General features: G+C 38.8%; 1 long non-coding RNA gene across 1 annotated transcript in view; it reads right to left on the bottom strand.

The window, feature by feature from the left end:
- Positions 1–5,427: 5,427 nt before the first annotated feature.
- LOC130453800 (uncharacterized) overlaps positions 5,428–15,431 on the bottom strand; it is a 52,331-nt gene continuing 42,327 nt past the window's right edge. The window contains exons 2-3 of the long non-coding RNA XR_008911358.1: positions 9,705–9,774; positions 5,428–7,889 (exon numbers count right to left, since the gene is read on the bottom strand). This is a non-coding gene — a long non-coding RNA (uncharacterized LOC130453800). The remainder of the gene's footprint in view (positions 7,890–9,704; positions 9,775–15,431) is intronic.

The raw sequence follows: 15,431 nt of genomic DNA, 5'->3' as shown, positions 1-15,431 counted from the left end.
GGACCCCTTGTGACACCTGGAACCCTTCCAACGAAACCAGTTTAGGATCCATACAAATTTGAAATTCTGCTACAAATAGATAAATTGCTTCGCAGGATGGCAGTTTTCTTCTTATTGTCCTGCAATACTCCTGAGGCCATCCCGGTTGCTTAGGGTGGGTTCCCAGCCTGCCTATTCACTAAAAAGAGGAAGTTACAATGAACAAGTAGCTGGGGCTGAGATTTAAGGAGCACTTTGAATGGGAATTGTGTTTCCCATGTCCCCTTTTCAGTAATTCTCTCCTCATGCTTATTTTCTATGTCTTTTTGCTTACATGAATCAAATGCCCAGAGTTACTATTTTCAAAGACTCACTGCCTACTGTACACACTCTATTGTCAAGCCTCAACAATCATTTCATTCATCCATTTGTTTATTCATTCATTATTCATTCATTTCCTGTGAATTTGTTCCTAAGGAACTCTAACCTACCATTCAGGCCCACCCTCTATTATAGTAGACAAGAATTAAGACAGGATTTGATTTAATAAGTACTATTACATCCAAAAAAAACCTCTAAAAACAAAATGTCACCAAACTGGAGCACTTTTCTAAATCCCCCTCCATATCCTAATCCCTGAATAAGAGTGAATGACAGTAAATTTGGGAAGTGTTAATAATAACTTGATCCTCTCTACTACTATCTTCTTACATTATTTACAAAAAAGGAACAGTCTATCTCAAGACACTCTGTTCCAGCTCTTCTGTTAAGTTTCTCTTCAGCTCAAGTATAGGTTATAGTTTAGAGATGGAGATAGAACAGACCTAGCATTACTCAGAGATCTGGGCAAATATGTGTAACTATAAAAAGAGAAATGATCCAAAAAAACCCTGGTTTGGAAGGAAATTATATACGCATCCTCCCCGGCCATGTTTCTTTAGGTGAATTGTCAAAAATAAAAGGAAATAATATAATATTAAAAAAAGAAAGTCCAAATTCAATGGGCATTTGCTGCTTGACATCACATTATTACATAGTATTAGATTTAAATTCATAACTCCAGGTTCTTATTTTTCATAGAGTTTATTAATAATCACTCAAAATAGAGAAAGCAGATATATAGAGATTTAAGCCTAATCTAATCTAATTCTGACCCCATGTTTCTCCACATGGCTGCCTCTCTCAACCATGGTCCTTTCCCACTGCCTCCAAGGGAATAGAGAGACTGGACTTGTCCCACCCCACACCTTTATCCTTTCTCTTGACCATGACCTGTAACCTTTAGTTCTGGGTCATGTTCCAAGGGCTTTTCACCTGTGACCTCTGTTTGAAGTCTTCATGTGACATCCAGCCAGGCATCAAGGTAGGACAAGCTGGGGGGAAGGGAGTGAATTCTATTTACACAATAGGTAAGTCAAGCAATTCATTTTAAATGAACAAGTATTTATTAATTACCTAGTATGTGTAACCCCAAAATTTATTCAATATCTACAATGTCATACTGTGCTAAGTACTAGGGAAGAGGAGGGGAGCACCTAATCTAGTAGAGGGACTCCTAAACTTCAACACTTCCAAGATCCTGCTAAGCTACTGTGTACTGCTTCTATTAGTGCAGATCACAATCCAACCAAACTCCTCTCGTCCTGTACAATTCTAATAAACTTTCCATAAAGGATTTATATAATTAACTGATTACATCCCCAGTTTTCTTAATATTTTATAGTTACTTCTGTAGCACAAGGGCTGACCAGTTACCATTCCCAACTGGTTCTATAAACAAGTTACTTCCTTATTTCCTTTTTTTGGCCACATATGTCCTTTAATAATGATTTTAAAGTTACTTATCATTCATAAATCACCATTGGTAATATGCTAGGACTGGCACACAAACTTCATTTTTCCATTTTCCTTTGAGCCATTTGAAATTATGAATTGGCTATCAGTGTTAAAAACTACAGAGAGGATAACAAGGAAGATGAACATAAAAGGGCTATTGGATTAATTAATTAAGAGATGCTTGTTAACCTTACTGAGAATTGTCTAGGGTGATGATGAAATCAGAGGTCTCTAGATATGAATGAGAAAAGAGGAAATAGATACAATGAAATCGTTTTTTTTTTCCCTAGAAGTTTGGTTGAGAAATGTAGAGAAATAAGACATAGCTTCTTATTTTAAAAAATTATTCTTGCTGCCTAGGTGCTAGTTAGGCTACAAATCACCAGATTAAATAAAGATAGCCTTTATGGGACAGGTAAGATACAAAAACTTTCTTAATTGACCAATAAATAAGCATATATTAAGGACTTACTATGTGTCAAGCACTGAAATGATCAAGATCAATTCTGCAACATTTTCTAATTGATCCTGTTTACAGTTGGGTGCCATTATCCTATTTTTGCTTAATGTACAGTTCTTTCTCTGAACTTAATTCAGAAATTTGGCAGGCCTACAAAGATTTAAATCTAGATCTCTTGATTATCACTGTACTATTCTCAGGGAATTCTGCTATCCTTGAGGGATGTGAGTCTGGTATAGTATCTTCATACCCCTAGGCTATCTTTCTTGGATGTCTGATTTGCTATCCAAAAATCTGGACCACTCTTTGACCTTATAGGTGAACTCAAACAATAAACACTTCTTAAGTCACAGGAGGCACAGAGGAAGTCATTGCTAGCCATTCTCCCCCTCCATTACTAAACTAGTAACCCATCATATTGTCTCTCTCCCCTCAGCTATGTAATAATTAAAATTCGGGTGGCCAAATGTAGTAATTAAAATTTTGGTTTGGCAAAAATAATAATAATGGTTAAAAAAAATAAATTGAATTGTGGTCACAGTTTATAAAATTAACTCTTAAGTCATGAGGCTGTTAGCAGCTTTAGTAGCTTTATTACATCAGAGTAGAGATAGTAAAGAGGGAAATGTAGGAAGGTGATAGGGGAATTGTCTAGCCTTCCACTCTAAGTCTGCTCCAAAGAAATCTAGCTCACTCCCTGACAAAGTTCTAATCTCTAGCCTGAGGAGCAAGATAGCCTCCAACACAGAAAATCCTTCAACACAGAGACACCAATGCAGAAATCTTCCAACACAGAAGTGTCCTGCAGAAGAAGATCCTCAGCAAGAGCCACCAGTGCATCAGAAGCAGAAGTGACCCAGAATGCTCTTGGCTGGCTTTTATAAATAGCTTTTTCCATGGCACTTCCTATCTCTCTGCTTCTGCCTTCCTTTCACTGTGAGCTGGTCTATCACATCTCAGGAACTAATCAAAGTCTCTCAATTTGCCTAGCATTGCCGAGAGACAGCAGTGTCTGTAGTATCAACCTCCCATCCTCTGAGGGTATGATCTCTTATCAAAAGGATTCACAAGTTCCTGACTGATTAATTTAAAAGGGTGTAGCATTCCAAGTACTTGATTAAATTAAGATAAAAAAAATTCCCTTTCACATCTATGTAACCAGTAATGTTGTCCTCAACCCCTGATGTCACCTTCCCTATCCTGTTTTTTGTTCTGTACTCCCCAAAATATATAAAAGTAAACTGAATTCCTTATTCAGAGTTTAGCTTCATGGGGAAGCTGAGATCTTATTTATTAGCAAATTTGTGAATAGCTGGCAGAATTTGAACCTACTCAGGGAAACCAGAATGGATTTCTAGTCCATGGGGTATTTGGGTGTTCAAGAAAGCTTAGTACCTCTAATGTGAGGGGTTTTTGAGTCCTTTCCAAGACTGCTTTCCCTTCTTTGATGACTGGCAGTTAAGTCTCACCTGTGATTCCAAGAAACTGTAGTATGTACAGCAGACACATTCCCGTAAAACCAATAGCCATGCCTGAAGAAGGTGCTGTATAGCACTTAGAGGTTGGTTGGACATTGAAGATGCCAAAGTCCATCCACTACATCATCCTGCACCATCACCAGTTGCCCTGACTTGTCTTGCCACTGGACTTTGATAACTCTTGAAAAGAAAATGAGACTGAAGGCTTTGTACAACTCTGCCTCACTTAAATCCAATTCATGCAATAACATGTGATGCCATTGATCCTCTTCAAAAGGAAGGAAAAAGAACAATTCTAATATAGACTTCTAGATAGCTAGATGATTTATAGTATAAGTAACTATAAATATACACAAAATGAATGTAAGTTTTTGGAGAGTGGAAACTAATAGTTGGGGGAATTAGTAGAAAGTTGAACTAAATCATGTAAGAAAATCAGAACATCTAAAAGTTAGAGATTAGGAAGGGGAACAGTCTAGATACAAGGGACAGCCAGTGTAAAGTCATAGAAATGGGAGCTGTAGCATCTTATGTGAATATAGTCTAAATACCCTCATACTAGGGGATTTTAATATTTATAAAGGTTCTTTATATAATGTTCACTTGCACTCCCTAACTACCCAATACCTCAGTCTCCTTAAATCCCCTGACCTACTTCTTTACTCTACCCTAGCCACACATAGGTATGGTCACATACTGTATCTTATCACTATTCATAAATGTTCTACTTTTATAAGAAATTCTGACATTCCTCTATATGTCCATAACCTCCAAACATTCTACGTCTCCCTATGCCTCACCCAAACTATAACTCTGTAAAAATGGAGATTTGAACCCTAGACTTCAATCCCCAGGAATCCTTGGTATTTCCCAGAATTCCCTATAATCTCACCTGAGTCTCCACCTAGGCGAGATCACAATTAGTATTTAAACTGGCTGTAAAGCCTACCTTGTCCTCTTCCTTTACTCAAACATTGTAAGATGTAGTGAGTAAGCTGTGAATGGGCTAATCAGCCCTAGGCATGTGGTTTATTATTTTGTATCCTTGATTTCTACCCCTCCCTGAACACCCAGCTCTCCAGCCTCTGACCCTCACCTGACACCCAGCTCTCACTTGTGGCTCCTAGTAGCTGCTAGCATGTGGCAGCGGCCAAACCCCGGGCAACGGCTTCCACAGGCCAGCTAAACCTTGTGAGGGTAGCCATCAGGTCTTAGACCCCTGGTGAACCAGAGCTTTGCTCACCCAGCATGTGAAGACTGCTTCGGCTGAACAGACAGAAGAAACCAATAAGAAGGTTCAACGGCTGAGATGGCGACAGAGCAAGGCACTGTGGAGTGCTTAGGGCGTGTTGGAGCACAAAAGACAACACGGCCATCCAATGCAGCTGAGGAAGTCTCCAGATGTAACGACTTTTCGTGCCACTGGACCCAGGCTTCCAACGTCAAGAGAGTGGGGCTGTCTCTGTGCATCGACATTTCTACTTACATCTTCATGCACAAGTGTCTTTGTGCACAAAAACGCACAAAGACAATTGTCATTCTCAGTTACCGAGAGGCAACTACTACTACTATCCTTGATTTCTAATAATCTTAATAAACCTTATAAAATATAATATTTTTATTACTAGAGACTAATTTAATTTTACAACTCTATTCCCATTCTTTGCCCTCATTGAGAACATTGCACTTTCTTAGGGTCATTGCCCCTTCAATGACTTTATTTTTTTACCTCTTCAATTTTGCTTCATCAATGGCTAATCATTTCGGTTCTATGCTATTCTTTGCTCTGCTCTCAAATACTTTGAATCCCTATACTATTTGTTCATCTCTTACCAAATCTCAGGCCTGGATTATTGTTACTATCTACCTCCTCCATTCCTACTCATGAGCTGAACACAGTTGAAAGAGGGCTTGCAAATACCTGCTATATGACCCCAACTGGGATCTCATTGCACCAAAATAGTCCTTTTATTTCCCATCTCATTCCCCACAGAAGCTGTTCCAAAACTCCACTTCCTTTCTCAATATTCCTATGCTTCCCTTCCCCCCTCTCTCACCTGCCTCTTACTTTAGTGAGAAAATTAAAGCCATTTCATAGTGGCCATTTCTCCCCTTCTCTGCATCTAAAAATAACTTGACAGTATTTCCTACTCTCCTTTACCCCAAGACTCTTCTCTCTACCAAAGCCAATTCCTTCTCTTCCCTTTACTCTAGCTGAATTTATTCTCAACCATCACCTCTCCTCAGCTCTTCAACTTTTCCCGATCTTCTGCTTCCTTCCTGCCTTCCAATATACTCTAGTATCCCCCATATTAAGCAAAAAACAAAACCATATACTATTCTCTGTTGTTGTTATTCAGTCGTGTCTGACTCTTTGTATCCCCATTTGGGGTTTTCTTGGCAAAGATGTTGGAATGGTTTGCCATTTTCTTCTCTAGTTCATTTTACAGATGAGAGAAACAGGGAAGTGGCTTGCCCAGGTTCACACAGCTAGTAAGTATTTGAAGCCAGATTGGAACTCAGGAAGATGAGTCTTCCTGACTCCAGGCCTGACACTAATTCTATCTACTGTGACACCTAGCTGCTCCATACCATCGATTCAAATGGCTATCCTGTATCTCTCTTCTTTTCCTCAGCTAAATCCTTTGACAAAGCTGTCTGCATTTGCTACCTCCATTGTATTTTCTTTCTTTCATTCCTCAATCCTTTGATAACTAGATTCAACTAAGCCTGCTTTCAATAGGTATCATTGAGCTCTTAATTGACTGATTTAACTGACTTTTCTCAGTTCTTATCCTTCTTGAACTAAATGATGCATCTTACACTGTTGACACTTCTGGAAATTGTTTCCTCTATGGATTTTTGACACACTATTCTCTTCTGGTCTTCTTCCTATCTGTCTGTCTGACCCTTCCTTTTCAGCTTCATTTCCTGACTCATCATTTATATCATGTATTCCTCCAGATTCTATACCAGTCATTCTTCTCTTCTTCCTCTACATTTTCTCTCTTGGAAAATTGATTACATTAACCATTATCTTATATGCAAATGACTCACAAATATGTGTGTGTGGCTAAATTACACTAAGACTTTTGGAACACCTCTGTGTATATGTATAAATATATACACATATACACATACAAATTATTTACCTACACGTGTGTATAATATATATACACATGTATGTATGTGTGTGTGTAAATCATATATACTTATTCCTAGTCTCTTCACTTGAGCTTCAGGTCCTCGTCACCAATTTCCTCCTGGACATTTTAAACTAAATGTCCTGGAGACATCTAAGACTCAACATACCCAAACTAAACTTCATCATCTTTTCCTCTATATCCTCCTTTCTTCTAAACTTCCCAATTTCTACTGAAGGTGCCATCATCTTTGCAGTCTTTAATCAAGTCAGGAAAGGAATCTCTGGAACCAATCTCTCTAAAAGCCAGAAAGGGAATGAATGCTAGACCGTGCTGGTCTCTTCTTTTTATGCTTTTTTTCCTGTGACTTCCTGTCACTCCTCCTTCACAAAAACCAAAGGCAGTCTTTCAATTTGCCTAGCACTGCCCAAGGGGGAGAGGGGCAGTGGCCTTTGGAGGTGTGAGCTTACTCTAGTAAGTGACTCTGTGAATTCTTATACTTAATGGTAAGTAGGGATACTTCAAGTTCTTGATTTGACTAGCTAAAAATAGACAAGGAAAGAGTTAATCCTATCTTCACACTAATACTTTAGTTCAGGCCTTCATTATCTCTCATCTAGATTATTACAACAGCCTCCTAATTGGTCTCCATGCCTCAAGTCTGTTCCTATTACAGTCTGTCAGTCCTACACACTGCTGCCAAAGTAATTTTCTTTAAGTGCAGATCTGGCTATTCAACTCTCCTAATCAATTTCAGTGGTTTTCTATTACCCCTATGATAAAATAAAACTCCTCTGTGTGGTTTTTAAGGGCCTTTACAACCTGGCTCCAAACTATCTTTCCATTCACATTAGACCATATATGTGTTGCAACCAACCTGGCCTTCTTTCTTCATACTTGGAACTCCATTCATTATCTCCATGCTTTCGCACTGGTGGCCTCACACATAGTCAGTCTCTCCTTACCTCTGTTCCATAGAACTCTGGAAATAACCTAGAAACACCCAAGCAACTTTTTAAAGATATCTTTTCTGATCCCTCCAACTGCTAGATCCCTCCCTCCAAAACTACCTCACAGTTAACTATTTTGTATATATTTATATTTTTCATTTTACATTTATGTTGTATACATTTTCATATGGACTATTTCACACATTAAAATTTTAGGTCCTTGGGAATAGGGATTGTTTTATTCTCTTGGTAGTTTTCTATTCAGAGCTTTGCAGATAGGTAGCACTTAGTAAATGATTGTTGAATGGAATTGGAAATGGTGCTAATATAACTGTAGTTTAGTGAGAATTACATAGACTTGGCCTTTGTGTTGTTAGTTGAGCAGCAAAAATTATGCTAATGATCCATTAAAGTAGGGAGGAATCTCAAAGGGTTAAGACTACCAAAGTCCTTAAAACATAATAGCCATCCAGTCTTTTGTCACTTCATTCAACTGCATAGACAAGTCAACTCAACAAGCAATCAATGGTTACTATGTGCTAAGCAATGATCATACAAAATATAAACATAGAGGAAAAATAATCTCCTACATTCAAAGGAAGGAAGACAACACCAAAGCTAGAAGGTGGTGGTGGGATGGAGATGTGAGGCAGGAAGAGACAGTAACAAAAATAAAGGAGGAGAATCAGAAGAGCTTCTCAAAGAGAAATGAAGACATGAATAGTCAGGGCATCCTCCTTAAAATGGAGATTCTGGGAGGAACCAGTCAACCAGAGGGAGGCAGCACAAGAGCAGAAGGTGCTTCCAATGAGTGAAGTCCAGGGCTGAAGTGAGCTCAAAAGGGTGAGGGAAGGGAGAATTCTGGGGCATTAAAGAGAAATTCTTTGGGGGAAGAATCTAGAGTGCAGCCTTTCAGGCTATCCTTATCTGACTCCTTTTCTTTTCCATACTGCCCTTGAAGTTTTTCTGATAAAACCAGAGTAGGATAAATCCCAAGTCCAAAACCTCCCTAGACTTCTACCTCAGCTCCTCAGGACCTCTTTTGATAGGCTAGATTTCACTAGCTCCCAAGGTCATCATGGTTTCAGGCCCCTGGTAGTTTAGACTTGATTAAGAAGGGAACCAACTTAAAACAAACAAGAAATCTGAACTTTATATCATGCCCCAAGAGGTCAGCCCTGGTCTTTTGGAAGGTTAGGTGGCCAAAGGTAGGAAAACCTTCTTTTGGGGTAGAAGCCTGGGGGAGCTATAAAAACGTTCAAGGATAAGTGCCTAGTGATGTGTAGAAGGGAAAGGTGAGAAACACATATTATTTTAGCACAATCTTTTCTGAAAAAAATAAAAATAAAAAATAATAATCTGTGATGCATGGGATTGGCTTTAGAAAGTGAGAGGTCCTGGCACTGTATCTTTCTCTACTGCTTCTGATCTTTCTTTTATAGGTCCTCAAAGGGAAAACTAAGCCAAAAAAATAAATGAAGAGGGAGAGTTAGGGGTCCTGATGATATTCAGTTGTGATAACTGTATTACCATAAGTCTTGTGACTTGCTCCATTTCAAAAAGTACTCCATGTTTGGGATATGAGAACACATATTATGATTAAATTAGGGTAGGAGTCATGTTGAGTAGGGGGAAGGAAAAGATTGGCAAAAGGGGAAAATGTGACATTTCTCAGCTAACCAAAGACAACGGGGTAAAATTCTGCATTATTCCTATTGTCTTATCTGCAATTAAATAAGAATTATTGACTCTTTTATCCCAGAGTATTTTAGGGAACATCACAGACCTAGACCAGTCCAGTATTTGTAAGCTCCTCAAAACCAGTGACTTTGTTTTTCATATTCCCACCGTGCCTTACCTGGAGCTGGAAGCAGTTAAATACTTCTTGAACTGACTTGAAGAATTCTTTATGTTCCACAGCTGTTTCTCTGTTTGGCACAGAAAAGAGATGGAGTGTTGTATGTAATGAACAGCAGAGTGTGTTGGACATCACAGTGTAGGAAAGGGATCAAGGGAGAAACGTAGATTGAGTCCAGTTTGTGAAAGGCTTTAAAAGGAGTTTGTATTTGATCCCAGAGGCATTAGGAAGTTGTTGGAGTTATGAAGCAGGGAACAGAATCACATGGTCAGATTCACAATTTAGGAAAATCACTCTGGATGCTGCATGGAGGATAGATCTAGAGTGAGGCAAGATGAGACATTAATTAAGAAGTTAATGAACTAAACCAAATGAAAGTTAATAAGGCCCTGAACTGTGATGTTGGCCACATGTGAAGAAAGAAGGGGACAGATGTAAGAGATAAGGTAGGGTTAAACATGAAAAGATTTGACAACTAACTGGCTATGTGGACTGGCTGAGAAAGATTAAAGTGTTGATGACACTAAGGTTTTGAACCTAGATGACTGGAAAGATGGTACTGCCTTCAACAAAAATAGAGAAGTACATATCAAAGGTGGGTTTGGGAGGGGAAAAAATGGGTTCTATTTTAGACATGTTAAATTAAGAGGCCTAGATATTATTATCTGAATATCTGAAGGCAAGTAGGTGCTGGGACTGGAATCAGAAAGAACTGAGTTCAAATCAGGCTTCAGATATCTAATGGCTGTGTAACCCTGGGCAAGTCACCTAACTTCTGTTTGTCTCAATATCCTTATCTGTAAAATGGGCATAATATATATAACACCTACTTTCAGGATTGTTGTGAGGATCAAGTGAGATAATAATTGTAAAGCACGTAGTGCATAGTAAGTGCTATAAAAAATGTCAGCTACTTTTATTATTATCATTGTATTGCGTGTTACTAGGTCATTTTGCCTACTTTTAGAACTTTGATATAGCAATAAGATTTTCTGAAAGTTATTTCTTTAAATGGATCCCCTCTGAGCCTTAAACTCTTCATTGATATATGATCTATTCAATTCCAAATTGTATTCTAAAGTTTATAATAAAAATCAAAGGACCTACTTAAGTAGCTGATTTAAAAAGTAGGTCTGTACATTGTGGATGGAACTCTAACCTGGTTTCCTTTAAAGGCAGTTCAAGTTTCACTTTCTACAAAAAGCATTTCCTAATAATCCCAGTTGCTAGTATCTTCCCCCAGTAAAAAGCAAAACCAAAAATCCTTATGTTTATTTTCTATAGATTTGGCAAATGTACATTTAACAATAATAGAACTTCTGCTATAGTCCAAAGACTGGGACGTGGCACACTTTTCTGCATGAACCAGGTTTGATCCTAGGGGAGCCTGGCCTTTAATGAGAATGGCTAGGCTACTTTTCTCACATTCTATTCTAGAACATTAGGAAAATTATTTAAAGCACTGGTTTGGTTCATCTTTAAAGTCTCCTGGAAAAAAGCAGCAGTAGAAAAGTACTCAAAGTACAATATCAATCAAGTATGAGACAACTATTTATTTCTTCCACACATAAAAAAAATACCTGCACATAGAAAAGTACAGTTGAGAGACTTAAAACAGCATTCAGTGAATTCTAACTCCTGACATATTTTCCCAAAAGGTTGAAACTTAAAACCATCAAGACAAAAAAGCAATTTGTGACTAAATCTGAATTTCACATTCTTCCTAGGTCAATACGGTCCAAATTATTCTCTCCAGGTCTATAACTTCTGGTAAATAAGGCCAGGGGGTTGAGTTCCTCTTCCTTCCCCTTCAACCCTTAGTTCTCATACCCTCTGATGCAGAAATTCCTCCTGTTGCCAACCAACATATAAGAAAATGTCAAGCAGAAAAGGCAGACAAAAATCCTGAGCTCACAGTTCCCTTGCCTAGTTGAGTCCCTGTTTTAGTTTCCATCTGTTGTCACAGTCTTTGTTTCTAAGAGTACCATCCCTTCTCTGGCCCCCTGGAAGTCTTGTGAGGGAGAACTACTTGCCACACAGGACAATTAATGGAAAAAAAGAAAGAAGGGCATCTTCCTCTGCAAAGCCCACTGAGAGTGTCATTTTTTTTAGTTTAATGACTTTTTTTATCTGATAAAATGATGAAGCTTTAGTTCAGGCCTCATAGCCTACTTGAGCTATCACAGAGTAGCGAACTAAAGGACCACCCAGAGTTTGGCACATCTTCCCAAAGCAACAAGTCTTTACAGGAATGTTCCCCAGAAGTGGCCAGAGTCATTCATAGAATGCTCTGGGATGAACTCCCTCTCCCCACGTCTCCCTCCCAATTTACACCCTACACAAAGTTTCCCCAGATAGGAAGAGGACAGAAATGGATCATTTTTCTTTGTATTTCCAGTTTGCACATACTTGCTAAGTAAATGCTCGATGATGGATTGGATTGGACTTAAAAGAATCAGAAAGGCAATTCTCCCCCTTCTGCTTGTCATTGCTTGACCTTTCTGATTCTAACTCATTATTTTCCCCCCCAATCCCTCCCTGTTCCCCCACTGCCATCTCCTCTATTGCTATGAATAGTGTCTTAGGCTCCCAACCTAGGTATTATCCTGGATTTCTCACAAATATCTTTCTGTCCCCCATATCCAAACTATTATTAAAGCCTGCTGATTTTACCTTTGCATCATCTCTCAAATATATCCCCTTCTCTCCTCTGGCACTGCTACCACTCTAGTGCCTGTCTTTCTTACCTCAGGCCTAGATGACTGCCACAGCCTGCCTGGTGGGTCTGCCTGCCTTAAGTCTCTAACCTATTCCAATCCATCTCCCTTCATTCTGCCACCAAAGTGATATTCCTAAAGCATAGGCCTTATCACATCATTTCCACCCCCTCACTCAGTGAACTCCAGTGGCTCCCTATTACCTCTGGCATGAAATACAAAATCCTCTGTTTCATATTTAAAGTCCTTCACAGTCTAGTCCCCCTTTTCCTTTGGAGTCTATTTACACCGTAATCTCCACCATGCTAGGAAGTCTTTGGTCCAGTGACTGGCCTTCTGTCTGTTCCACAAACAAGACACTCCACTTCTTGGCTCTGGACATGTTCTCTGGCAGTCTCCAGGGCCTAGAATGTGCTCCTCCTCATCTCCATCTACTGCCTTCTCTGGCTGCTTTTAAGTCCTAATCTACTATACCTAGTGTCCTCCTCTTAATTATTTCCAATTTCTCTTATATATAACTTGTTTGTACTGTCAACTGGGTTTTTTGCAAGTTTCCTGTTTGCCCCTATCCCCTGAGAACTCATCCCGAGGGAAGTCCCAGACTCACCTGTTTCAGTCTGAACACAGACCTTGAAGTGTTTGGGGACCCCAGTTTGAGTGGGACTAGTGGACATAGTCAAATGTTAAATACCTTTTTTTTCTTAGTAGTTTCTCCCATTGTATTAAAGCCCTCTCCCCAGAAGCCCAGCTCTTGGTTTGATGCTTTCCTTTTGTAGATCACTCCCTGATACCCCAGCTGCAGGCTGCAGCCTCTCTCCCAAGCCTGCTTTCAACCTGTCAAAGTATGTTTGCTGTGCCAAGTTCCCTAAAAGGTATAAAAGATTCCCAAGTTCTATTATTCTTTGGAGAATCATCTAGAGTGGTGACCCTTCCAGAGATACTGTCCCCAGAGCCCCAGGGTTCCGACTCGGTAGTATCTGGGCATCTGGCTCTGTGATAACAGCCAATTATTGGACCTATCTCTTTCCTGATCAATGACTTGGTTTTTGCTGACTACTTTCACAGTTCTGTGTTATTTCCAGATTAACAGATTAACAGATTAACAGTGTTTATTGTCTCCCCCTACTAGTTGTAAGCTCCTCTGTTTGTATCTCCAGCATTTAACACAGTACTTGACACACAGGAGGCACATAACAAATGCTTACTGATAGATAACTGAGTGAAATTTCTGTTGTACTTTAAAGTTTGCGAGGCACTTTATGTACAGGAGCTAATTTAATCCTCCCAATAACACCATGACGTAGGTATTTACTGATAGGTAATATTGCCTACTCATATAATACTCAATAATATTACCTTCCTCATGGTGTTATTATGAAGAATAAATTAGCTCCTATACATAAAGGTGCCTTGCAAACTATAAAGTGCAATAGAAATCTCACAGAATCATACAATTTCAGAATTGAGAGGATCTGTTATTATTAAATATAGTTCATGCCTTTCCCTTGTAAAAAACATTTTCATGTGGTTAAATTGTCCTGATTTAGGGGAAGGGACTCAATTTTCAGGCTTCTAAAGAAAAATGGTGATTTTAAAAGAGAATGACTTTCTTATAGAATAAAAATGTGTATTTTGAATTTTCATTCATTTTTCAGTTGTCTCTAACTCTTCCTGACCCTATTTGAGGTTTTCTTGGTAAAGATACTGAAGTGATTTTCCATTTCCTTCTTTAGCTCATTTTAAAGATGAGGAAATTGAGGCAAACAGAGTTAAGAAACTTGCTGGATAGGATGACAAAATGTTTTTAGCCACCAATCAATCAGCAAGCATTTATCAAGCAGCCAGCCTGGGGAATGAAGAAACAAAAAAGGTCCTGCTCTCAAAAAGTTTAATGAAACAGGATAAATAAGTATACTATTTTCCTGCCTGGTATTCTTAAAGCTGTGTTGTGTAAAGAACCCAGGACTGACTGGGGACCAGAATTCCAGCTTCACCTCTGACCCAGAAATTAGGTGACTTCATTCAAATTACATAATGTTCCCAAGCCTCATCTTCCTCATTTGTAAAATAATGTCTAACATTACGCCCAGTTGTAATACTCAGTAATTCTCAGAAAAAATGCTTTATGAATTCAGTGTTCTTCCTCAGGCACTTTTTTTATTACCTGAAAAACCAGCAAGCCAAAAAGAGCTGAGCATGGGCCTTGGAATGTCTGCCCTATTCACTACTCCACCCTGGACACCTGGGCTAGACTTGGGTGTTTCCACATAGGGCAAACCTCCCCTTAGTGGGAAAATAGGATTCAGTTTTAGTCCTAGCAAAAACAATGGAAGTATTGTTTTAAAAGAAGCATTATATGTTTTTGGTTTAAGCTTCTGCCTAATCTTGACTCAGACTTCTTCCACTGTATCTGGTACCAGATTCATTGCTCATACAATATGATTTCACAATTGATTATATGCCATACATGTACCTCTAACATCCAGGATTTGATCTTTTAATTAGAAATAGGGAGGAGTTAGTTGCCTATTGTCTTGAAATAATCATAATTGCTTATTTTTCTAGGTATAAATTTTTTTTTAGAATGTCCTAGATTTTTCTTTGTTCTTTCAAAATTGAACAGTAGCTACGATGTGGGCCTCAATGATGATAAATAGAAATCTTTATACAAAGAAAGGGACAATTAGGCAGCACACTAGATTGAGTGCTGGTGCCTGGAGTTAAAAAGACTCCTCTTCCTGAGTTAAAAATCTGATCTTTGCCACTTATTAGACATGTGACCCTGGTAGGTCATCTAACTCTGCCTTAGTTCCACATCTGTGAAAATGAGTTGGGAAAGGAAATGGAAACTGAAGGAAAAGGAAATTCTCCTCTCCAGTGTTTTTACCAAGGACACCCCAAATGGGACAAAGAGGACCCACCTGAACAACAACAAAAAAGGAGAAAACTTTACTTTGAAATATTAATATCAGTGTTTCACAGGTATAGGGTTGTGATTGAATAATTGCAA

The sequence above is a fragment of the Monodelphis domestica genome, chromosome 4 (genome assembly GCF_027887165.1).
Source record: "Monodelphis domestica isolate mMonDom1 chromosome 4, mMonDom1.pri, whole genome shotgun sequence".
Taxonomy (NCBI): domain Eukaryota; kingdom Metazoa; phylum Chordata; class Mammalia; order Didelphimorphia; family Didelphidae; genus Monodelphis; species Monodelphis domestica.
This window is presented reverse-complemented; position numbering and strand designations above follow the sequence as displayed.